Below are 25,409 nucleotides of genomic sequence, written 5' to 3'. Positions count from 1 at the left end.
CACTGTTTGGCGAATTCTACAGTTCAGGATTGCTTCTGACTGTGATGGTTTCAATCTCATTGGCAGGCTATTGGCGATTGCTGTGTGACATGTGGTCAAGTGGCCCAATGTTTTTTTATACAGGGAGGTCTGGCACCTGGCATGGTCAGTAGCGATGCTACCGCAGTGCCAAAGATTGTCAAGGCAGGGTTGACTCACTCACCGACATACAAGTGACACTAGGAAATATCACCTGGACCTGGTCCAAGGGGAGGACTAAACTAACGTTACAATTAATTACTAAAGGACCGCCTCCGAGTAATGGAGGCATGAGGTATGCCTGACTGTTGTAACAGGCAGTAGGCCTACAACTCGTGCATTCTTAGCACGAATGTTGTGTTACTCGGTGTAATGGATTGCGTAGAAATTGTCACACCTTTAAAATCTTTGTTTTATTTTTGCCCTTAATGCTCTTTGTCATGGAACTTTTCGAGAAAATATATTTCCTAAGGAAACTTCCATACTTACGATCAAAGAAAGGCTTAGTCAGGTTAACAAAATGATAAATACTCCATCCTGATTGATAGGTAGTAATCTACCTCTACGTGAATTATGCGGTACTCAAATAAAGTTTCTCTTGGTATTGAGAAGTGGAAAAATGGTGGGAAACACTGATCCAGGCTATATTCTAGTACAGTATGATGAAGATCCTGACACACTGTAGTGTCGCTACTGCGAGGATAGTCAAGGTGAAATGGCACATCGATGTATCCGCTGGCCTCCCGCCAATTAGGTGCTAAATAACATCTCTTTCACAACAGCTACTAATATTATTGTAATGGAATGCCAAGTTGACACTACTGTGGGCCGATGATTACTTTATGCAAGGTGTTGTAAGAGCAACTACTCCTTGCTAGAGGTGTGGTCAGTAATTAATTCAGCTAAATATGTAAGAATACGATTTTAATTCGCTTCGACATATTTCCCCCTGTGTGTAGTCGGCCTAAAATGTTAGTGAAATCACTACGTCTATGAACTTGCAGGATGTTGGCTAAAAATTAAGTCAATTTAATTTAATGACGGGACAAATTGAACAGAGACTTGGTCAATTCCAATTACAACCCGACGCCGAATGACTGATCCGGTCTGTGTAGGGTAGGTTTCCCCGTAGTCCTACCGTGTAATCCAATGTAGCTCGCTGTAGCTGTGACAGATATTACACATCTCCCAGGCCCGGCCTTTATTAGCATTTATATGGTCGGAGAGGGACTTGGATTTCAAATCCCCCCCTCTCTCTCTCTCTAGCTTTGGTGACAGGAGACTAAAAAAAAAAGAATACTGAATAAAATCTAACAAGGTAATACCGTTTTGAAATATTGCGTACTTATCGATCGCATATTTTATCAGAAGTTTATTTGTATTCAATTGCGGTTTATGTTATTCAATTTGTATTGTGCCCCTTCCCAACACAATTCGAATATGATGAAATGTTGTTTTATTCAACACATCTTCGTACAGCATAAGACATTATTATGTTCAAACAAACCCCCAATACAATGGAGTGTAACTTAAAACAATTATTTAAACTGTACGCAACAAAAAGTGCCCTCATATTGCTGCTAAGTAATTGTATTGGTTTTAAGGCGAGCAATCTGTCAGTTTCATCTCAGGTGAACGAAGATGAATGGTGGAGTAAATAAACATAGACAAGACGGTAATGCGTCTGAACTCTCTCAAGGCAAAATGGAGTTTTAATCTGTTCCTCGTCTACCAGTTAAAGTACGGCATTCAAACCACATCTCCGGATTTTACCCTCAACGAACATTGACAATCGTCGACTCTGGCTGGGGATGGAAAGTTTTTCAATTTGTTCGCAGGTGCACAATTTTGCATGGCTTTTAACAACACTTCCGTTTTATAATATTTCATTTTTAAGCTTCGTATATCCTCCGTCCAACCAACGATGTCTCGGCATTTTTTTCGGGGAAGTATGTCCAGAATAATCGATTCTATGTATCGTAGTAGTATTATATGAAAGTATTTAAATATTATGTTTAAGCAGCATTATAATGTTTGGTGTATTGACGGACCGAATACAGCAACAGTACTGCTAAGCATACATTTTGGTCATGTTAACGTCATTATAAGTATTCTACTCTGATTCAAAAATGACTGTATCATAACTCAGTTTTGTAATATCGTTATTCTTACGCAAAACTTAATGTTATCAAAGAAATCGTGAGCTTAAGTACTTATGAAGCAGCAAATCCTTGTTAGTTATCAATCCCTCTCGTTTACCAAGATCTAACAGCCGGAACGCGATAAGTAGCGCCACTGGTTAAAGGATTAAGAAATCCACCCCTCGCAACTCTTGACAAAGGGTTGTAGAATCAAAGGGCGCTGCTTATCTTCCCTTACGTAAGATTACTTGGCCCTGAAGGGCTGTAGGGCTTTGTGTTACGTTATAAATGGGGAACACACGAGAGAAGAATTCCGTCAGCTACTCTCGAGGTGAACTTATAACCTTATCCGGAGTTTGAGGAACTTCTTACGTGTTAACCTTGGACTTTATCGTGAAATGTGTGAAGGATATTGGGACTTGTTTGGACAAATATCGCTGGGTATGTCAAGTAGAGATGGTAATACCAAGTGTGCCCGTTGATTGGGTACTATGTAACCTGTGTAATAAGCTGTACGTTATAACTGTAAATATTTATTTGTTCTGTTGATACCTAAACTAACTCTTTGCTTGTTTACAGGTATGTATGCAGTTTACTATGACCTGGCGTCGCTCGTAAGTTACATTAGTTAGTTAATAAGTATAGACTTACCGATAGAGTATAATGAGTGATGCCAAATCGTCCTACAAACACTGCCAACACTGGCATATAACAAATATCTGGAAGTAGTACTTCTCGAGGTTATTTTGTGCCGCTGGTCGTAATTTTGTAGTGCACTCGAATGGAAGAGAATTTATAAGTGGAAAAACATGCATACAGGAATGAAGCTAAAGCCAATCATAAACATATTAGTTGATGCACGTGTTAGCCTAACGAATATAACTGATTCGACTTGAAACCAAACAAGTCACGGGTTCAACTGTTTAACGAATTTGTTGATCTAGAGCTGTTCAAAACTAAATGTGGACACTGCTTGGACTAGGATACATCCACTTTACTAACCGAAACTAACAAACAGTTCGTTTGAAGTAGTCGAAACACTTAACTAATGATACCGACAAATATACTATGTAGCTCAGAGCTTTCAAACCTCTACCAATAGGAGCCTCTACATACACCTACCCCACTTAGTACGCTAGGGCTAGGTCGTCTTATCCCCAGTCTGTAGTCAGCAAGATGCGTGTGTAGAGGAACGTGCCGACAGAGCCTATTTACCTATTACCTTATTGACTTAGTCTACAGTCTACAGTGAGTAATATTTGTGTTTGTCATAGGATACAACTCTATGTACAGGCCTGCTCTCAACCTAACTTTTAAATATTCTATCTCACTGTTAATATATATCTAACCCGGGATTGAATTTAGTAGAAACATTGGGATGGGATAAATGAACAAAATGTATCACCTCCTGAACTGTTGACCTTTTTATACAGTCGCTAAATAAACACCAAATCACGAAACAATGTATTAAACGCTTACAAAGAGAATGAAATAGGTTACTGGAGCTGTGAGCTGGAAAACGAGCGAAAACAAAAGTTTTCAGGAATAAAAATAATTTCCAATTGTCACAAGAGCAGCAATTATTCTAATGGCAGCCGGAAAGCGGGGGCGCTACGCGTGGGGAATGGCGTCCTCTGCTACCCCTTATAAAGGGAGGGATAGTCGATACTTCATTCATCCATCCCTTCCTCTGCTACCTTCTGTGATAAGAGCACACGTGTGTCGTGGTCGATAACAACGGGGTTGGCACGACTGTTGTGACTTAACCTTGGAAAAACTCGGCCACAAAAACCCCTGATAGAGAACTGAGAACTAGTAACAGCTCATTAAATATATCTTTACCTATTTTTGCAATTGTAACAAATTAATTTGGTATAGGTTTTGCAACGGAATTCGTTTAAAGGCTGTGTACTTACTATTTTACACGACTATCGTGTGGCATTTCGGATTAAGCTGGTAGCTTTTTATTTATCATTTCTTGAAACATAGTTGCTTTAAATTCTAATTTGAAAGAAATAATGCAAAAAAATAAATTTAAATTCAAAATAAAAAACTGTTACTGTCCATGTAATGGTTAAAATTGAGAGATTTTGCTTGATATGCCATGTTAAGCTCCAATAATAACCACAATAAAATTGGTTTACAGTACAGTAATTGTTTCTAGCACGTATCTTTATGTCCTAATAATAGTCTAATTAGCTACCGGTACTCTATTACCATTTTTAACGGGTTTTGCAGGGGAACGTTCCGAACCCTGGTCTTCTTGACTACATAACGCCGGCTTTTTGCAAAGCATTATTAACTGATAGCCTAACAATGGCATGTGGGATCCAGGAATCGATACAGCTAGGACTAGAACCAGCGAGCTTCATGTCGTGATGTTAGCCACCACAGAAGCGACAATGTGACGACTGATGACGTCATGACACGTGACTCGCGGGTGATGTCACGCGTTAATGTCTTTCCCACATTTAATTTGCAACACGCACTTTGAACATCCGCGAAGTGACGTCATCATGGTGAAGATGTCTTCATCGTCCGCCGAGGATGTCCCTGACACCGTTGCCGCTACTGTGATGTCCTCGTGATAGTGCCTTGCGTAGCGTCGGCTAATTAATTTAGAGAACATTTCACTGCATAACATCGGTTCTAGAGAAGAGTTTTAGCGGGCGCTTGTGGTGTCGCTGTTGTGAACGGAAAGAAGACGAAAGACGCAAAGCGTGAGTAAGAGATAATTATTTAATACAGGACCAAGAAAATGTAAATATAGGGTAACAATATTGCTGTCTCGTATTGTTGATAAGTTTTTTTTTTAAATATCCATCACAAGCCATCTTGGTTATGCTGTTTGAAAACATAAAAACTATTGTCATATTAATTTGCGTTTTTATCGTACTACTGGGTTCTTGGACAAAATATCTATTGGAATATGAAAACAAAATATAGACTAAAGATACCCAGCCTTAGGATTTTTGACTTATTAGTTATGATCAGTCTATGAAAGTTTGTGAAGTTTTAGTCTGGTATACGACGGTATATTCCTATGAACAGTGTTTGTAACCATCATCAGTCAACACCGTGGTCGGGACAGGTCTGTTTATGCTTCACTACGAGTATATAATGGATGGTCGCGATCCGCTTCTCGGCCACGCTTCGATGTTTTAACTAATTATTTTGAATCTATACATTTAATGCCAAAAGTGTACGCGAAAGGTACGTTTGAAATTATGCACACATCACAATGAAACATTTGACTAGATATTTGCAGTAATTGGCCTGGAAAATTTGGTTACAAAAGAAAAGTTATACAGAAAATTGCACTCTATTGTTTGATATTTTTCCTGGACCGTGTTATTGAAACCCAGTCTACCGTCATACCATGTCTTGCGAGTTCTCATCCGAATGACACACTGCAATCCAAAATGTAGACATTTTTCTAAATTCGGACCAAAAGAAACTGCCCCGTCAGAAACGAGATGTATTTTTAACTGTTCTGGTCACGACATTTTGGCTTCCGCTTTTTCATTTTCGTGTGAAGCTTGCACAGAGATTGACAGAAGCGGGTCACCTACCTCCCACTCACGAAACCTGAACTGTCTTTGGTCGACGCCCGCATGCAAACCCCCGTGCCCTACCCGTGAAACTAAATACACTGTGATGGTAAGTGGTCTTGTCACCGGCGACCAGGCACGTGATCTTAGTGCAACATCGTCTTGTGGCTGAATATCGTTAAAACATTTACTACACTCTTGACATTTGATTCACACACTCTTAAAGCCCATGTTAAGGTTTTAACTGGATTTAGAATGAAAATTGTGGTAGTTTAATTTTAACCACAGACAAATACAGGGTGAATTTTAAATGAGTTCCCCCCCTACTTTTTTCTACATTTCTTAAGATATCAACTTCGGACCACGTCAGATCATTGTAGTGTAGTAAGTACTTCATTTTGACTGGATAAACATTTTTGGCCGCCATCTTGGATCCGCCATATTGGATACAAATTTTTTTTTTCAAATCTAAAGGTAGGGTTGTGACCCATTGTTTCAAACTAGAATTTTACGCTGATTACAATGCCGCAATTAGTTTTAAAAAATCTTGATCCGTTCTAAAGTTATGAGGACTTTTTATAACTTTATTTTTAGCCCATTTTAACATTGTGCATTTACAAACTAAGACCATAATCTCAAAATAGTGCTAGATAAAGATAAGTACACACCACCATTTATTGTCGACCTATTATCACTTGGTTATGACGGATGTATTTTTTTGGCCGCCATCTTGGATCTGCCATTTTGAAATGTGATAAATTAATTTAAATATGAAGGTGGTGTTGTGACCCATCATTTCAGACTACTTTTTTATAATGAATTTAATGCCGAAATCCGTTTTGCATTTTCATATTTGTTTTTTGAAATATTGGAAATTTAAGTAAGATAATTTTAATATTTCATCAAGAAAGCCTGAGAAACAAAAACGGATTGCGGCATTGAATTCAGCATAAAAAAGTAGTCTGAAATGATGGGTCACAACACCACCTTCATATTTAAATTAATTTATCACGTTTCAAAATGGCAGATCCAAGATGGCGGCCAAAAAAATACATCCGTCATAACAAAGTGATAATAGGTCGACAATAAATGGTGGTGTGTACTTATCTTTATCTAGCACTATTTTGAGATTATGGTCTTAGTTTGTAAATGCACAATGTTAAAATGGGCTAAAAATAAAGTTATAAAAAGTCCTCATAACTTTAGAACGGATCAAGATCTTTTAAAACTAATTGCAGCATTGTAATCAGCGTAAAATTCTAGTTTGAAACAATGGGTCACAACCCTACCTTTACATTTGAAAAAAAGATTTTGTATCCAATATGGCGGATCCAAGATGGCGGCCAAAAATGTTTATCCAGTCAAAATGAAGTACTTACTACACTACAATGATCTGACGTGGTCCGAAGTTGATATCTTAAGAAATGTAGAAAAAAGTAGGGGGGGAACTCATTTAAAATTCACCCTGTATATGGCAGATGTATCCGGATTGGCAATTGGACACAAGCCAAACTGGAAAGGCAGCTTATTGTAAACCATTTGATCTTTTATGTCACATAAATTATCACAGTATGCAAACGTACGAGAGGAAAAATCATGTTGACTACCACACTACTTGCTGGTAGATATAGATTGGACACCATTTGGACGGGATGTACCCAAGAGTCAAAGGTAAAATGAAAAAAAAATCATTATTATTATTGTAATAGGCCTATGTTGTCTCTTACAGAAACATTCCAATTAATAATCGCGCGCTTTCTTGTCTATATTTTGGTATTGTGTACTTCATGGTGATACAACCCGAGGAAGAAGCATATTGCCAATTACAGACTGTCGTATATCTCTGTAGTTACTTTTATCTTACGTTTCTTCAACCTTCTTTATATAAAATTAATGACAGTTTATAGACTTACACACGCATGTTTTAAAGACAACTAATCTGCAAGACTTCCCACTAATGTTGATCTCTTCCCATCATGAACTGCTAGTTTACCTCTTAAGCTACGTTTGGCGTGTCATATCCGGCAGTCAGAGTCGTCGACCCATTATACCGCGACTGGTGCGATATCGGATGGTAATGGAGACGCGATTGGTAGTCCTCCTTCCTCCTTATACGAAAAGCAACGAGCGGCTGCATTTATAGGGTTAGGACATAAGTGATAACGTGACGTTCATATAACCACGTGACTTGGCTCTTGTAAAGCAAATGGTCGGCAGGACAGTGATATACTGTATAATACCATAGATAAAACATACTGGATAGTCTATGATAATACGTTGCATATCGTAAATTGTCTGGTGTTTCCAATGCACAGAGCTGTACACTGCACCGTCACATGCAGAAAGGTTGACATTGCAGTCAAAGACATCAATCAATCAGCTGTTGCTCGGGTTGTAACTGGGTGTTTGAAACCAAAACCAGTACACAAACTCTATCCTATCATAGGGATCGCCCTAGGTATCAAAATTCAACACAAACATGCAGAAATGGGGTTTCTTAAGAGACGAAGAAAACATCTTGTGTGCGTGTGGTGCTGTTCAGGATCCTGGCCATCTGATGATCTGTCCACGCCTAGAACAGTCTTGCACATTAGATGATCTTTTACAAGCGAATGACAAAGCCATATCGGTAACTAATTTTTTGAAAAGCGAAGTATGATTTCCGGACACGGAAAGTAAGTAATGCACATATCAAAGAATAACTGAAGAAAAATTATTATTCCTTGTTCTGTGATCCAATGATTTATACTGAGTCCTATATCGTCAGTTGTATCCAATGATGTATACCGAGTCGTATATCGTCGGTTGTATACAATGATGTATACCGAGTCGTATATCGTCGGTTGTATCCAATGATGTATACTGAGTCCTATATCGTCGGTTGTATCCAATGAAGTATACCGAGTTGTATATCGTAGTTTGTATCCACGATGCAACGTGTGGATGGAGATTGACTCCAATACTCCCCTCGCCACCCACCCATTGCAACTCACCATTGTCCGAGTAATGGGGACATTTATTTAATCAAACCGCCATTTTGTCCGTGGCCGATCTGCCTCGGTAATTGATTGGTTTTGTCGCTCAGCCTCACATCCGACAGGTCCGTGTTCGTTTTGTTTTGGAAGTATTGGAAGTGTTGACGATTTTTGTTTGATTTAAAATTACGAGTTCTACATGAACAAATGATTGTTTTAATTGTTGTTTTCTCATTAGTACAGCAGGTTGAAGGAACAGTAGGCCTACTTTAAATCATCAAGACTACTAAGTAGACCTAAAAATGCGCGATTGATTAGATCAATTCTAAATACTGCCAGTGTGGAAGACGAGTTATTTGTTTGAGAAGGATTTAGGATGTTTTAGTTTGAGCCTTACTCTCCTGTTTGGGCAATACAATGCATACGCAGTTTTTGTAAATGAAGCGATAACAAACAATAAATCATAATAACTCGTCTACATATTTTCTCGGTATTTTTTAATCGCCCTCGATTCATAATGACCCTAATAGCTTCTCTTCCGGGTTGATTTTCTCATATCTTTATCTTCACATCTTTTTTCGTTATCATTTTTGTAAAGTGTTTTCTTCTTTGCCACGTTGGTTTAATATTCCTTATTGTGTAGTCCTGTAAACATTTGGTCTTCTCTTCAAATAACCGAGTGGAAACATTTAGCGGTCGAGCAGAAGCAGACGCCATTTGAATCCTTTTCTGGTTGTCGGCGCAGCACGGCATTCCGCGGTGTCCGGAACTGGTTTTCGTCTTGACCACCATCAGAGCGACTGAGTAGCAGCTCAAATGTACGTTACACCACTGTGCGTATACATATCGTATGACTCTTTATTCAGCCGGCAAATATTAATCTAGCAAATCAAATTGCAATCATTGACTGTGTGATTCGTGCCTACTTGACTGGTGACTTGCAATTGTTACATTTATCCAGCTCAGTGTGAAAGTCACTCAGAGTTGTCCACTGCACGTGTGGAAGTTTCATTTCCTCTACTCCCGATTACAGGTTGGTTAGGTAACAGGAAGACGACAAGAGGAACTCCAATCACCTTTAGAGAAAATCCCAAACTGGAAGGCAGAACAAAGGTGTTTTTAAAACTACTCTTCATAGAATTAGGTATTTTGTATTTAATTGATATTTAGCACAATATTAAAAAATACGTCGTTACATAATTTGTAATATTATTGTGTTTTAATAAGTCAACAACAGCTATGTAAGCTGGTGTGCAATATTAATCGTTGGACTCTTTGGTGGAGGTATGTACTGTAAAAAACCTATTACTGTCTTTCCGTATTTAGCTTTTGTCAGGCTGTTATATTTGATTTAGGAAAACATTGGTATTTATTCAGTAACCTCTATTCATATTTGGCTATTGATTTGACCGCACGACGCCTTCAACTCACTTTCGTCCAAAACCCTGATGCACTTGTTTGCACCTGATAGTCCGCTTTGAATCTCTAGTCTGCACCATTACATGGCCAACACGTGTCAAGTGGATTACAGCGTCGGAAACACTGAGCAATGATATGGCTTGTGTGTGACGGCTGACGGTGTCCAACTGGCGTGCAATGTAGTTTACAACCTATTCTAGATAAAATACGCGACCACTTCCGTGGGCCACAAGCTGGTATGAAGCCTAGTCTAGAATAGAATTGGCTCTTCAATGTGCAATCACCTTGGTCTATGCGAAGTTTTCTGATGTTTAACTTTGTTTACGCGTGTACTATATTGCCAGTTCAGGTAGTTCTTTCTTGTAAACTGATCTCCCAATAAGTTCGAACTTATAAACATAAATTCCAATATAGATTTTTAAGACGGTGTTGATACAAAAATGTTTAAACTAGGGTTTCGTGTGGGTGACGAGGGTGACCCGCTTCTGTCAATCTCTTTGAGCAACCTTTACACGAAAATTGAAAAAACCCCAAGCCAAAAGTCATGGCCTGAACAATAATATCCTAATATTTCCTTTCTTTCAGTCAAAATATTTACTACTTACTGTTCGCATCTGTGTCAATCGAAAAGTAACTTAAATTATTTGATTGGCTTTGAAATCTCTCGCTTCGAGCCAAATGATAAGATTGATGACAACTGCTTGGCTAGGCCCCGCTTGATGTTGCAATTAGCTAGGATTGGCCCAGCCACTAACAGCAGTTAATTGAGGCAACCAATCATCGCTTCGATCAGATGCTTGGTAGTTTCGTATTATACCGACCTCGCATATATGGGTAAAATAAAACCCTTATGTTATGTTAGGAATATTTTGTTATTTAAACTAATTAAAATCCTACTTAAAAGTCGATTTATCAGTGTAGTCAACGAATGTACCAGATGCTTTAACCCTACCGAAGTACCTGCCACCATATAACAATTACAAAACGATTTTGAACTTAAGAGCAAGTTTTGATTCACAATTTACTTGCTGTAAAAATGTAGATATTACATGAGTGTGTATATTTATCATATTTATAAAATATGACCAAATATGTTGTTGTGTTGCTCGCCGATTTTTCTAGGGTGAAAGTTATCTGTGAATAACAGTTCTTAAGGCGATACATCCACTCCTTCTCTACAAACAACACCGATTATTTTCGATTTCCTGCAATTTCACGGACTGTGGTTAGAAACAATACCGTCCCTCGATAGAATACGCAATTGAATGTTGATTAGATTCAAATATAGCGGAGTCCGTGGCTGAATAATTTATCCAATCAATGCCCGGCCAGGAAATAGAGTTAATCAAGGCACATAGTGACACAGCCGCGACACACTAATAGTCTAATGGAACAATTAGTTTGCTGATATACTACATTGTCATCGGCATTTCAGATTTATTTGGTAAATCTATTTGCTAACAGATCATTTTTGACAAAGGTCTGTGTAGCAATCATTTAACCTAAATAAATTATCGACTACTGTATTATACTAGTTGTATTTTTATTTTCTTCAAATTTCCATACTGTATCTTGTTTGAAAATGTTGACGCATGCCTATATCTTATCAATCTTTTTCAATATTTTAGACCAATATCCTCGCTTTACAATTGACAAACTTATTCTAACATTTAATTAGACTCCAAGCGAGATCGATTTTGGATCCACGTGACATGGCAATTGGGATATCAATTAGAAATAAGGTCATCTAATAAATTGAATGGTCAACGTTTGGTATTAAAACCAGGGTTCAGACTTTTTCTTAAATAAACCGTAAAAAAAAATGAATATTCGCACGTAACACAAAACACAGGTTAAAATAAATTAATTCGCAATTTGAATCTCCGCAGTGTTTTAATAGTTTTCTAATAGACTTTTGTAAACAAACGTGTTGCTAACTGTAACGTCTTAAATAATTTCCCAACATTTGTTTGTAGAAGAGACAATGCAGTTGCGGTTTGTCAGGAAATCCGAGGAGGTGTTTTGGATCTTCTCCAAACCCCGGAGGTGTACTGTTCCATCACTCGTGGCTAATATTCGGCAGAACTCAAGTGTGCCAAGGTTAGGGGGGGAGGTTTGTCCGAACCAGAGGTGAAACTAAGAGTCATGTAAACACCAATACACCAATACAAGGCACGATGCTGGTGACGTACGCCTATACTTGCGACCCTCCACACACTGCCGTAGCTGGCGTCGATTTACGATGTATTGGCTACATTTCTGTATTATCCAATACAAGACTTAGCAATACAGTAGCTCGAGTTGTGCTATCGTGTGATGCTTGCGACGTATGGCGATGTTTTGAGTTATATTTACGACCCTCCACACACTGCCGTAGCTGACGTCGATGTACCATGTATTGGCTACATTTCTGTATCATCCAATACCAGACGTAGCCATACAGTAGCTAGAGTTGTGCTATCGTGTGATGATGGCGACGTATGGCGATGTTTTGAGTTATATTTACGACCTTCACACTGCCGTAGCTGGCGTCGATTTACGATGTATTGGCTACATTTCTGTATCATCCAATACAAGACTTAGCAATACAGTAGCTCGAGTTGTGCTATCGTGTGATGCTTGCGACGTATGGCGATGTTTTGAGTTATATTTACGACCCTCCACACACTGCCGTAGCTGACGTCGATGTACCATGTATTGGCTACATTTCTGTATCATCCAATACCAGACGTAGCCATACAGTAGCTCGAGTTGTGCTATCGTGTGATGCTTGCGACGTATGGCGATGTTTTGAGTTATATTTACGACCCTCCACACACTGCCGTAGCTGACGTCGATGTACCATGTATTGGCTACATTTCTGTATCATCCAATACCAGACGTAGCCATACAGTAGCTAGAGTTGTGCTATCGTGTGATGCTGGCGACGTATGGCGATGTTTTGAGTTATATTTACGACCCTCCACACACTGCCGTAGCTGGCGTCGATTTACGATGTATTGGCTACATTTCTGTATTATCCAATACAAGACTTAGCAATACAGTAGCTCGAGTTGTGCTATCGTGTGATGCTTGCGACGTATGGCGATGTTTTGAGTTATATTTACGACCCTCCACACACTGCCGTAGCTGACGTCGATGTACCATGTATTGGCTACATTTCTGTATCATCCAATACCAGACGTAGCCATACAGTAGCTAGAGTTGTGCTATCGTGTGATGCTGGCGACGTATGGCGATGTTTTGAGTTATATTTACGACCTTCACACTGCCGTAGCTGACGTCGATATACGATGTATTGGCCACATTTCTGTATTATCCAATACCAGACGTAGCCATACAGTAGTTAGAGTTGTGCTATCGTGTGATGCTGGCGACGTATGGCGATGTTTTGAGTTATATTTACGACCCCCACACTGCCGTAGCTGACGTCGATATTCGATGTATTGGCTACATTTCTGTATTATCCAATACCAGACGTAGCCATACAGTAGCTAGAAATGTGCTATCGTGTGATGCTGGCGACGTATGGCGATGTTTTGAGTTATATTTACGACCCTCCACACACTGCCGTAGCTGACGTCGATGTACGATGTATTGGCTACATTTCTGTATTATCCAATACCAGACGTAGCAATACAGTAGCTAGAGTTGTGCTATCGTGTGATGCTGGCGACGTATGGCGATGTTTTGAGTTATATTTACGACCCCCACACACTGCCGTAGCTGACGTCGATGTACGATGTATTGGCTACATTTCTGTATCATCCAATACCAGACGTAGCCATACAGTAGCTAGAGTTGTGCTATCGTGTGATGCTGGCGACGTATGGCGTTGTTTTGAGTTATATTTACGACCCCCACACACTGCCGTAGCTGCCGTCGATGTACGATATATTGGCTACATTTCTGTATTATCCAATACCAGACGTAGCAATACAGTAGCTAGAGTTGTGCTATCGTGTGATGCTGGTGTCGTATGGCGATGTTTTGAGTTATATTTACGACCCTCCACACACTGCCGTAGCTGACGTCGATGTACGATGTATTGGCTACATTTCTGTATTATCCAATACAAGACGTAGCAATACAGTAGCTAGAGTTGTCTTATCGTGTGATGCTGGTGACGTATGGCGATGTTTTGAGTTATATTTACGACCCTCCACACACTGCCGTAGCTGACGTCGATGTACGATGTATTGGCTACATTTCTGTATTATCCAATACCAGACGTAGCAATACAGTAGCTAGAGTTTTGCTATCGTGTGATGCTGGTGTCGTATGGCGATGTTTTGAGTTATATTTACGACCCCCACACACTGCCGTAGCTGACGTCGATGTACGATGTATTGGCTACATTTCTGTATTATCCAATACCAGACGTAGCAATACAGTAGCTAGAGTTGTGCTATCGTGTGATGCTGGCGACGTATGGCGATGTTTTGAGTTATATTTACGACCCTCCACACACTGCCGTAGCTGACGTCGATGTACGATGTATTGGCTACATTTCTGTATTATCCAATACCAGACGTAGCCATACAGTAGCTAGAGTTGTGCTATCGTGTGATGCTGGTGACGTATGGCGATGTTTTGAGTTATATTTACGACCCTCCACACACTGCCGTAGCTGACGTCGATGTACGATGTATTGGCTACATTTCTGTATTATCCAATACCAGACGTAGCAATACAGTAGCTAGTGTTTTGCTATCGTGTGATGCTGGTGTCGTATGGCGATGTTTTGAGTTATATTTATGACCCCCACACACTGCCGTAGCTGACGTCGATGTACGATGTATTGGCTATATTTCTGTATCCAGACGCCGTTTTCGTTATGTCCTTGGCCCTCATGTAACGAGGATTTATAAGCGTGATATTTATAGCGTGAGTTTTCTTCTATCTTTAGCAATGGTATCGGGTTGAATACGCCGTAGGCGCTAGACCATCGATAATGAAGCTATTTATTGTGACATTATATTGGAGGCTATAATAATTAACTTAAGATTAATGATACATAATCGTAAGTGCTAATTGTCTTAGCACCACATTCATGCCCTATCTTATTTCCATGTTTGAGTATTTTATTCATTAAGACGAATACTACAGTGCACGGTTGAAAAAAAATCATGGCCTTAACACAATATACTAAACGCATACCTCCCAGACCATGCATACCTTGACGATAATATTGAATCACTAATGTGAAAATACACTTCCATCACAACCGAAAACATTTAAGGTAATGAGAAAATGCTTCTTATCGTTAGTAAATTGCAAATTTAGCTCTTTTCCATTTCACATATATTATATATACTATGTTGATGGCATACTTTCATCATTCTTCAGAAACGTTCCATGCGCTTTCTGCAAAAGAAAACTCATTATAATTATCATTGTTTTATTTAAAGTGCAAAATTCAACAGCAATCCAATCAACTCAGCAGAGAGATTACATCGGTGGTGTTCCATATTCTGGTTCTGAGATCAATTACACCAAGCACCTCGCTGATATCTCCGTCTCGGCTGGGTTACAAATTAAATCATTTACCTAGCTGAATATACATAATGAAATGTGTTAATGCCTGTGAATATGACGTTTAGGGATTGGAGCGCCCATAGAAACTTGAGTAGTAAATTATATTTTTAGTAAATAGATTCCTCAATCTGTCAATGTTAGACTCGACGTTTGCAGTTGATGTCATTATAGAAGTGCTGAAATTTTTACAATGACCATTAACCTCACAGGAGAATGTTCAATAAGGGTTAGGTAATGACGTCAGAGCTCCTCCACAAAGAGGTTAATGGTTATCTGATCACGAACACGTTATTGAAGGCTACATTTGGCCATCACTGTAATAAACTGCAAATCAGTTTCAAAGCTTATTACTTACCGGTAATCAAACTGTATTATAATCCTACTGAAGATATTTTCTAACGTTACCTAAAGGACAAAGAACGAATTATTTCAGATTTGTAATCTTTTTACGTATCATGTTCATTAATTTCGTAGAAAGGCCTTATGGTTACCTAGGAGTCAAATTATGAGATAAACATGTTGAGATACTATGGTTTATTTAATTTTAACGAAAATAAATTTTACCATAGTTTCGAAAGAGCTTAGAATTAGAAACAGAAAGTACATACGCTGACACCAAAGTTACAGTGGAACAGTCCAAGTAACAGTCCAACATTATAACAAGAGTTTAGCGAGCTGCTGTGCAACGCGGCGGAGCGGAAACTCTAAAAGCGGGAAACTGGAGTGTTTATGGGAAAAGTCGTTTGGCTTTTGGCTGCTGGAGCTAGACAATGTCAAGGCGTAAAATCGACTGGGCTAAACTTGTATTCCTATCACCGCCCTACTCTTACAGGGCGTTTTGAAAGTTTTCTTGTCGTCTATGTACTAATTGTAAATTATTAGAGAATCAATGTTGAAAATATTATAATTTCTCTGTCGGTTGTCCATCTCAATATGTACAGAATAAGTATGTTACTCCTGTTAAAGTCTTGGAATGTGATATAATTATTCAGCAGAATATTGAAATGTCCATAATGGGTTAAGTGTAGTAAAGTTCATTTTTAACTTTACTTATTGCTTTGCATTTTTAACTGATCTTTTTGTCGTTCATGAAAATATATTATATTTAAATATTGTTTAAGCATTTTTGCAATGTTTCAGTAATATTTAGTCTCGCATATTCCTGCAACTTTGTTTTAATTTACGTTTGTCAGTGAAAATGTTTTTGTAAGATACTTAAACTAAAAACTAAGTTGTATCACAATAATTGAAAATCCCCCTAAAAGCTGTTAGTCACGTTAAAGACAACTCTATTGCAACCAAATAGGGTAGATCGCTCTAAAAGGTTGACCATAAAATTAGTGTTTACCAAACTAGATTGGTTTTGTAATTAAAATAATGATTGCTTCTTAAGCTTCCAATTATAATGTTAAATTGAAATTCAATTTCTAATATATAATCAGTTGTAAACCTTCGCAATTAATACTTGGACACGTTTGGTAAACTTTCCATTCTTACGATAGTTTATTTTTTCTATACGACTCTATGACGATTGACAGCAATTACTTATTAATCCGGCTCGTTATAAAGCCTACATTTTGTAATCTAATTAACATGCAACTATACTCATAAATTGTCATGAGATTTAAAGTACGGTATTTTAAAGTTTTTTTTTTCGAAGTAACACTCAAAACTTTCTCAACTTTTGAGGTCACGTTGAACAACTGGTTCGACATTCATTGCTCTGTTTTAAAATGTAAAACCGCTAAACAAATCGTCTCTCGTAAACTTAATATTTAGAGTTATGGTGTCACGTTTTTGCTCAACTCAAATACATCATTCAGTCCAAGTGTTAAGTTTACTTCTTTGAAAAATAACTCAGAAAACCTAAGTACCGGCACGAAGTCATATTAAATTTGCTAAAAATTTATAAATCCGTGTGAGTTAAAACGTTCTGCGCAAAATGGATTCCTGAGAAGATAGTTGGGGGGGGGGGGGGCGTTAAGACTAAAATCTTGAATATGGATGAACTTAGTCCGTATAACCGATTTATGCAGTTTAAAGTGCACTCTGTAGATTGTAATCGAACGAATAATAACTTCGTCCTATGAATAAAGGGGTTTGATTACATGTATTGTTAATTATATTTGTGACAATTCAGTATCAAAGAATTTGAGACATATTTAAATGCATAAATAATCATGTTTTTTTTATATTATGCAATAAACGAAATCGTCAAACCTAGAGTGTAAGCCACTGATCGAGTACAGTTTTATTTGTCATGCGACACATAATATGTATTGAACATCTGTGCCGTGGTCAGTTGTGTTGTGTGATTACATTGCTGTAGAGTGCTGATTATACACTACATTGAGGTCTGTCAGAAATCAAGTCAATGAAATCTCGATAAACTAGTGTTTTATATCCACTGTCCACATTACAGATGCACATTCTCTCCTATTCAATTTCTGTTTGTACTAGTAATTTCAGTTAATTATACTTTAACACATTTGTGGATATATTTGTAATATTACGTTCTCGTTTTGGTTCTTGCCACCATACAATAGTAAACAGGTAACATATTTTTTGTAATCCCACCAAGTAATTGAATAGTGTAAGAATGAATTGTTACGTATCTTACTGAACATAATATACCGTTGTAGTATTATTTCAAAAGTTAAATATATTGTGTTTTCTGTTGAAACCGGAAACTCAACTAACTATAAAGTATAGTTGACTGTTGATTGTGATTTATTCTGTTAGCCACTAGACTAGGTGGAGTTAGTTGATAGTTTTGCACCACCGCCAGCTCATGACGTCACGGCCCGAGAGCTAATGGTCCTAGTGCGCCATCTGGACAGCCGCGGATTAATCACTCCGAGAGCTTCTTGGGAAATCGCTTATTTGTCACTCAGTGGCTCGACTTTGCGAGGGTCATGTGGCTGTGGCGGCCTCGCTTCCGACCCATGGGGCGATGCTAACATTCCAATAAAATCGCAAATAACATGCATGGGTAACACATCTAAAACTTGGTTCCACCTAACAGCTTTATTTTAAATTAATAAACTCTTGGACCAAGTAAAGTGACGGTCGATTTCGTGAAGTAGTTCTCAAAAACATTTTTGTTGTAATTTATAGAATAAGTACGGAAGTATTTCTTTAAATATATTTATATTTTTACTATTTATCTTCAATAATTTATTTCATCAGGATTTAATAAGAAAAACAATAGCATCCAACAAAGCCGTCATGAAAGCATATCAAGTGAAGCTCTAGTAATGAAACGAAAATATCCCTTTGAATGAAGCATTGCTTGTCAAGGGTCGTAATGAAGCTTTTAATCAGGCCTGCCAACTTCATTAGAAAGCTGCGAGAAATTTCCCCCGGGTGCAGAAAATGGCGTGGAAGTAGTCTAGCTTGCATGGAAATGGAATTCATAAGCGAACCAGTTAGCACCTTATCCAATTCCGTTTCGCAGTTTTCAATTTGTAATGCGCTTATCAGCCTCGTTGGTAAAAGGCCCCGAGAAATTGGAATTTTATTGGATACAAATTGAAAATGGAGATTTGGAAAATCGCGATGGAATGGTTATTTGCTATAAGAATGATGTGTAAGGAATGGTATCGCTTAGGAGGCAAATAGAAGGGATAAATCTAATTTTAATGCTCAACCTATTCTACTTATTTTATTTATAACCTACCAATTTATATGGGATTTTAGATTTGGTTGTATTATTTTTAAGAAACAATGACAGTTTTAAAGGTGATGTTAATCATGCAACAATTAATTTACAAAATCCACGTTGTTGTTATATACGAATCAACAACTTTATCTGTTAATAGTTCTAGAGAATATTTAACATAATTTTTTTCTCTATCTCTATATTGGGATTTTGTTTAATTTCCTTGGTATTCGTGGGGGTTTCTGTTTTACTCTGTAGTTATTGCCGTGTACTGAACATGTAAAGTTATATACGGCGTTGCGGGGAGCACAAGAATAGAAGAAACATCTGTCTGCCACACATGGCCGACTGGGGCATTCTGATGTTGAGGGAATGGGTGTATTTTTAGTGTCATTCCACCACAAACGTTTGCAGCATTCATCTCAGTGGAGGAAACGTGTATGTAGAATACGAGCTATAAAGCTATACCAAGTAATACACGGTTATATTCTCTGACTTTCATGACACAGATACAGTTGGAGTGGAAGGTATCAATATGACACAGGATATCCCCGGTGGCTGTCTTTTATCTCGGATCAACCGCTCAATACGAGCTATAAAGCTATGCCAAGTAATACATGGTTATATTCTCTGACTTTCATGACACAGATACAGTTGGAGTGGAAGGTATTAATATGACACAGGATATCCCCGGAGGTTGTCTTTTATCTCGAATCAACCGCTCAATAAGAGCTATAAAGCTATGCCAAGTAATAAATGGTTATATTCTCTGACTTTCATGACACAGATACAGTTGGAGTGGAAGGTATCAATATGACACAGGATATCCCCGGAGGTTGTCTTTTATCTCGGATCAACCGCTCAATACGAGCTATAAAGCTATGCCAAGTAATACGTGGTTATATTATCTGACTTTCATGACACAGATACAGTTGGAGTGGAAGGTATCAATATGACACAGGATATCCCCGGAGGTTGTCTTTTATCTCGGATCAATACGAGCTATAAAGCTATGCCAAGTAATACGTGGTTATATTCTCTGACTTTCATGACACAGATACAGTTGGAGTGGAAGGTATCAATATGACACAGGATATCCCCGGTGGCTGTCTTTTATCTCGGATCAACCGCTCAATACGAGCTATAAAGCTATACCAAGTAATACGTGGTTATATTCTCTGACTTCCATGACACAGATACAGTTGGAGTGGAAGGTATCAATATGACACAGGATATCCCCGGAGGTTGTCTTTTATCTCGGATCAACCGCTCAATACGAGCTATAAAGCTATGCCAAGTAATACATGGTTATATATTGTCTGACTTTCATGACACAGATACAGTTGGAGTGGAAGGTATCAATATGACACAGGATATCCCCGGTGGTTGTCTTTTATCTCGGATCAACCGCTCAATACGAGCTATAAAGCTATACCAAGTAATACAATGTTTATATTCTCTGACTTCCACGACACAGATACAGTTGGAGTGGAAGGTATCAATATGACACAGGATATCCCCGGAGGTTGTCTTTTATCTCGGATCAATACGAGCTATAAAGCTATGCCAAGTAATACGTGGTTATATTCTCTGACTTTCATGACACAGATACAGTTGGAGTGGAAGGTATCAATATGACACAGGATATCCCCGGTGGCTGTCTTTTATCTCGGATCAACCGCTCAATACGAGCTATAAAGCTATACCAAGTAATACATGGTTATATTCTCTGACTTCCATGACACAGATACAGTTGGAGTGGAAGGTATCAATATGACACAGGATATCTCCAGTGGCTGTCTTTTATCTCGGATCAACCGCTCAATACCACTTTAATATGCAAATACCCTGCGCTGCACTAGCACTGTAGATGTAGATTGTAGACCATCACATCAACCCCACCCCCGCCTCGTTGCGTCTCTGCCCTTGTTTTGGGTAAACACAGTTCTGCGGATTGCGGTTTAACAAAGTCGTGGTGAACGTTTCCTTTGTAGTTTTGTTTCATGATAATATGAAATAGGGATTCATTGGTAGGCCTATGTTTCTTTTTATTTTTTTTTTAAGTAAGTTATTAAAAAGTTTATAATCTATTAAATGCTACATAAGGTTACATAAATTAACCTTGTCTAAAATATATGTGAAGGATGTTAACACACACTGTGTAATTTGTGTAAAAAAATTTAACAATAAATAATTTCTGATTCTGGCCTAGCACATAGTTGAGTTAGAAAATTGTTAAGCGCTTTTGAAATTAATATACAATAAGTGTTTCTTACAATCCGTATAACCCAGTTAGTACGTCCTACCTAGTCTAACGTACGTAGTTACTTTGTACATCTTCCATAGTGACTTTCTATTTTGGAATAACATCAATAAAAATATCGATTCTTACGATTACGGTTTATCATTAGTTTACAGTTAGAAAAGTAGAAAGTGGCAAAAGTGAGATTTCAGCGATGTTATTATTTACTCAAGTGCCTCAACTGGAATCATTAATTAGATCGAACTCTGCATTCAGCAAGTTGAGCGTCAGCACAATGAGGCGTGATTAGTCACAGGCTTGGTAATGGCAGTGGAATAATTGTCCTCAGCTGAATCGGGAAATTAATGGTACGGATGCTGGGAAATGCGTGTTTGCCAGGGAATTTATGTTGTCCCGTTGGCCACACTGCCTCCGAACTTTTGATAAATTAAGTCGACTTCGAGCCGTGGCTGTGCATTCGAAATGTAAATATTTGCGCCCGTCCGACCCGTTTAATTTAGAGATTTTGGTTGGTACTCGTAATATTATGTACTACCACCATACTTAGTTGTTGTCTATTAACCGTTGCGTTATTGATTATACTGCAGTTTTTCCCTATATTATAGTCTTCTCAGGTAGTCTTGTGTTGGTCGTAAACTAATATAACCTTTTTCTTCGGAGAGTAGGTACGACTTGCAGTATTTAATCTTTATTACCTTGCTTATTATCTTTCTTCGGTTTTGAAACTGAAGTTTAATTAGTGTAAACTCTAATTAAAATCCGTAACTTTATTGATTGTATTTCACAACTGATTGCCTCAGTGTTTTGTAATGAATTTTAAATCATACATTTTTCCCCCTGCTTTCGCGTAACTTTAATAAGTTGGATGTTTTCTCGGAGCGCTAAGACGTAAGACGTGTCAGGATTGCTCAAAGGAAAGCAGCAAATAAGGCAGGGTTGCGTCAAGATGTTAGTATTCACGGACGGTTGTCTGTAGGAAAGGCGCACAAAGAATACGTAACTCGGGACCACAAACTTGATGCCTTCTCTGGTTCGTTAGGGAACATCAAACGACCACATCATGACTCTGAGGAGATAATAGTGGTGCGATTGATTATCTTGATCTTTGATGACGTTTGAAAGTTAAAGCGAGTGTACAATTCAATCAATACCAAATGCAATTTTGTGAGGGAAATGATTTTTACCAAGATTTAAAATATTTTATTTCTCTTGGTTCAACAATAGTGCTGAACTTCTTAAAATTAATCCCAGAGAGTCATTGTAGGGCTTCAGATTTATCTGTGATATGAAATCTTTTGATTCCGGAAACGTAACAAATTAATTCTGTTTATTTTTGCTTGACACCATTGACCTAGTACCGTTCTACCACTTCCGGAACAATTAACCTATAACAGACTTCTTCTTCCTACGTACATCTAAAAGCGCTCTGTTAGAATCCAGGTCAGTAGCCACTCCTTGGTAGATGTTTGGCTCAGCATCTGTCGCAGGTAGACCTTGCGAGGACCATAACTCAGACGACGCCTAATGTGTCTCTGCCTCCTCATGTCATTCCTTGCCTAGCTTCTAACTGCTTGGCTACCAAACTACTTCACTTACTGCATAACTGACAACCTCCAACTGATGTGAACTCTCTACCCTCTCTACCTCCCCCCACACTTAATGTGCGACGCCTGTTGTTTATATGCGTCATAATCGTAGTATCCCCTACACCCCATCTCGAGTAACCATTCCCTAGCTCGTTATTGCCAAAGTACCTCGCTTTTCGTTTGGTGATAGTTATTTTTAATACTAAAAGAACATTTCAATGTTAGATGGAATCAGACACATACGACAACCACACCTTCACCACGTATCCCTTTTGACGGAAACTTAGTTTAAATGACCATTAAATCTTGTAGATGTATAACTTAAATAGACATACATGTTGAAGCTAGATCCCTTAGTGTTTGCCATAACGCTAGTGTTCACCCTAGCCCTCGGCGCCACCAACTCTCCACGTAGGTAGGGCCTATTGCCTGCGATGGGAAATCATCCCAGACAGTTATGCTGTATGACTACTGTAGTGTTCAACAAACCAATACTGAGTATTAATAATTTATGTATAACATTTGACTACCGGTATAACCCTACTTTTAATCCCCGAGTTAAAAGTTGAAGAACTAGTTTTAATAGTAACAATGGACATGTGTAATGTTGTTTGCTGACTTCTGTAAATACGCCAAAGTCCACCAAGCCGCAATAGTAGCAACCAAGCCTAACTAAATTGATCACTTGTTTCTACAGCAGATTTTTGTGTTACATCAAATATTGCTTCAATCATTTTTTTTTTTATAAAGAATTGGTTACAAGGGTTTATAAGATGGGATTTCGAATTGATATACCGAAGTGAAATTGTACATAATATTGTTCCAAGTTAGAAGTACATGCCTATTTATATTTATTACTCTTATCGATGCTCATATCAATTACAAAATTTCATGATTTGTTAGAATTAAATTTAACAAAGACAACCAGGTAAATCGTTTGAGAGGTTAATTTTTGTTAGAGATAAAACTTTGTATAAAGAGAAGAATACAAGAGCGTTCCGTAAATAATGCACAAACGCCGTAGTTCTTCCACCCCTCTCTCGCCGCGTTTACAATGAATGTTCGCCGGGTAACTACGTACTTCCTCCGCCTAGTGCTGCTCGCCCATTTATCTCTCATTACTTTCATCCGAATGGTGTTTTAAAATTTGTTTTACTTTGGGTTATAACACAATTAATTATTTATTATGGAAATAAGTTTACCGGTACAACCTCATTTTATTTTATAGGGATAATTAATTCTTATATCTACAGAATTATTTTGTGAGTAGTATTCGAGAAATATTTTTCTGTACTGTTGTTTCGTAATAAAGTTAGGATTCGGTATGATAATTAGGTATTATAGTTCTTAATCGTCTTATTGTTTACCGGTACTTATAATGTATGTAACGGTATTATGGTAACAAAATGTTTATTCAATGTATAATGAGTTATAAAAAGTACCTTTGACCATAATGAAACAAATGAATTTCTCTTTGCTCGCGATTAATCAGAAACGGTTTAGTTTGGTATTAAAGGATATACGATTAATTAACTAACTCTATTGCTATTTAGGTATTCTTTTTGTGTATTTATAGATGTTTTCAATGTTAACACAATATTAAATTACCAAAACAACGGGGTTTTTTATTTGTCTTTCGCCGGACAAACAATACACTAATCCTTTGGGGTTATAAATCTAAGTTTTTACATACAAACAGCAGGTTTCATTTACATTGTTTATAAAACGATTACAAAGTGGCATATTTTGAGAGAACGGCTCTAGTTGAAGTAGTAGGGTCGTGGCGGGAGGCACCGTGTTTAGCATCTCATCAAGCAGTTCGCGTGATTCTACACTCAGACTCGCAGGCGTTTAATTAAAGTTTCCAACACGTATTGGAGCAGACAAAACACGAGCAAACCCGCCAAAAACCTATTGTGGCAGCCGGCTGTATAATTGGAGGGAGTTTAGTCGTACTATCGGGACCTCGGATAACATGGCGATTGTTTGCGGTAGTATGGTGCCATAAATTATACCAATACAATTTATTAGTGCGAATAATTCGTAGAATGATTTTATTTACCGGTTAAAAAGGAAACTGGACGATTATATCTATTGGGTATTTTTGAGAACCTAACAAAAAAATCTTACACGACATAATAAAGATATTTTAAAATACAAACAGTTCCATTAACAAAAAACATATATTGTTGTACATTTTTACGTCTTGATTAAAAGCAGATCATACAGTCTTTAGTTAAGTATCCCTCTATGCATA

The 25,409-nt window shown here is 38.0% G+C and overlaps 1 protein-coding gene across 8 annotated transcripts in view; it reads left to right on the top strand.

Moving 5' to 3' along the window:
* The window catches only part of LOC129005593 (RNA binding protein fox-1 homolog 3), a 273,760-nt gene that overhangs the window by 184,033 nt on the left and 64,318 nt on the right, over window positions 1–25,409 (top strand). The window lies entirely within an intron of this gene.

This window comes from Macrosteles quadrilineatus, unplaced genomic scaffold, assembly GCF_028750875.1.
Source record: "Macrosteles quadrilineatus isolate MER2022 unplaced genomic scaffold, UCM_ALF_1.0 Scaffold_1__1_contigs__length_201487025, whole genome shotgun sequence".
Taxonomy (NCBI): domain Eukaryota; kingdom Metazoa; phylum Arthropoda; class Insecta; order Hemiptera; family Cicadellidae; genus Macrosteles; species Macrosteles quadrilineatus.
The sequence above is the reverse complement of the archived record's forward strand: the minus strand, read 5'-3'. Positions and strand labels throughout refer to the sequence as shown.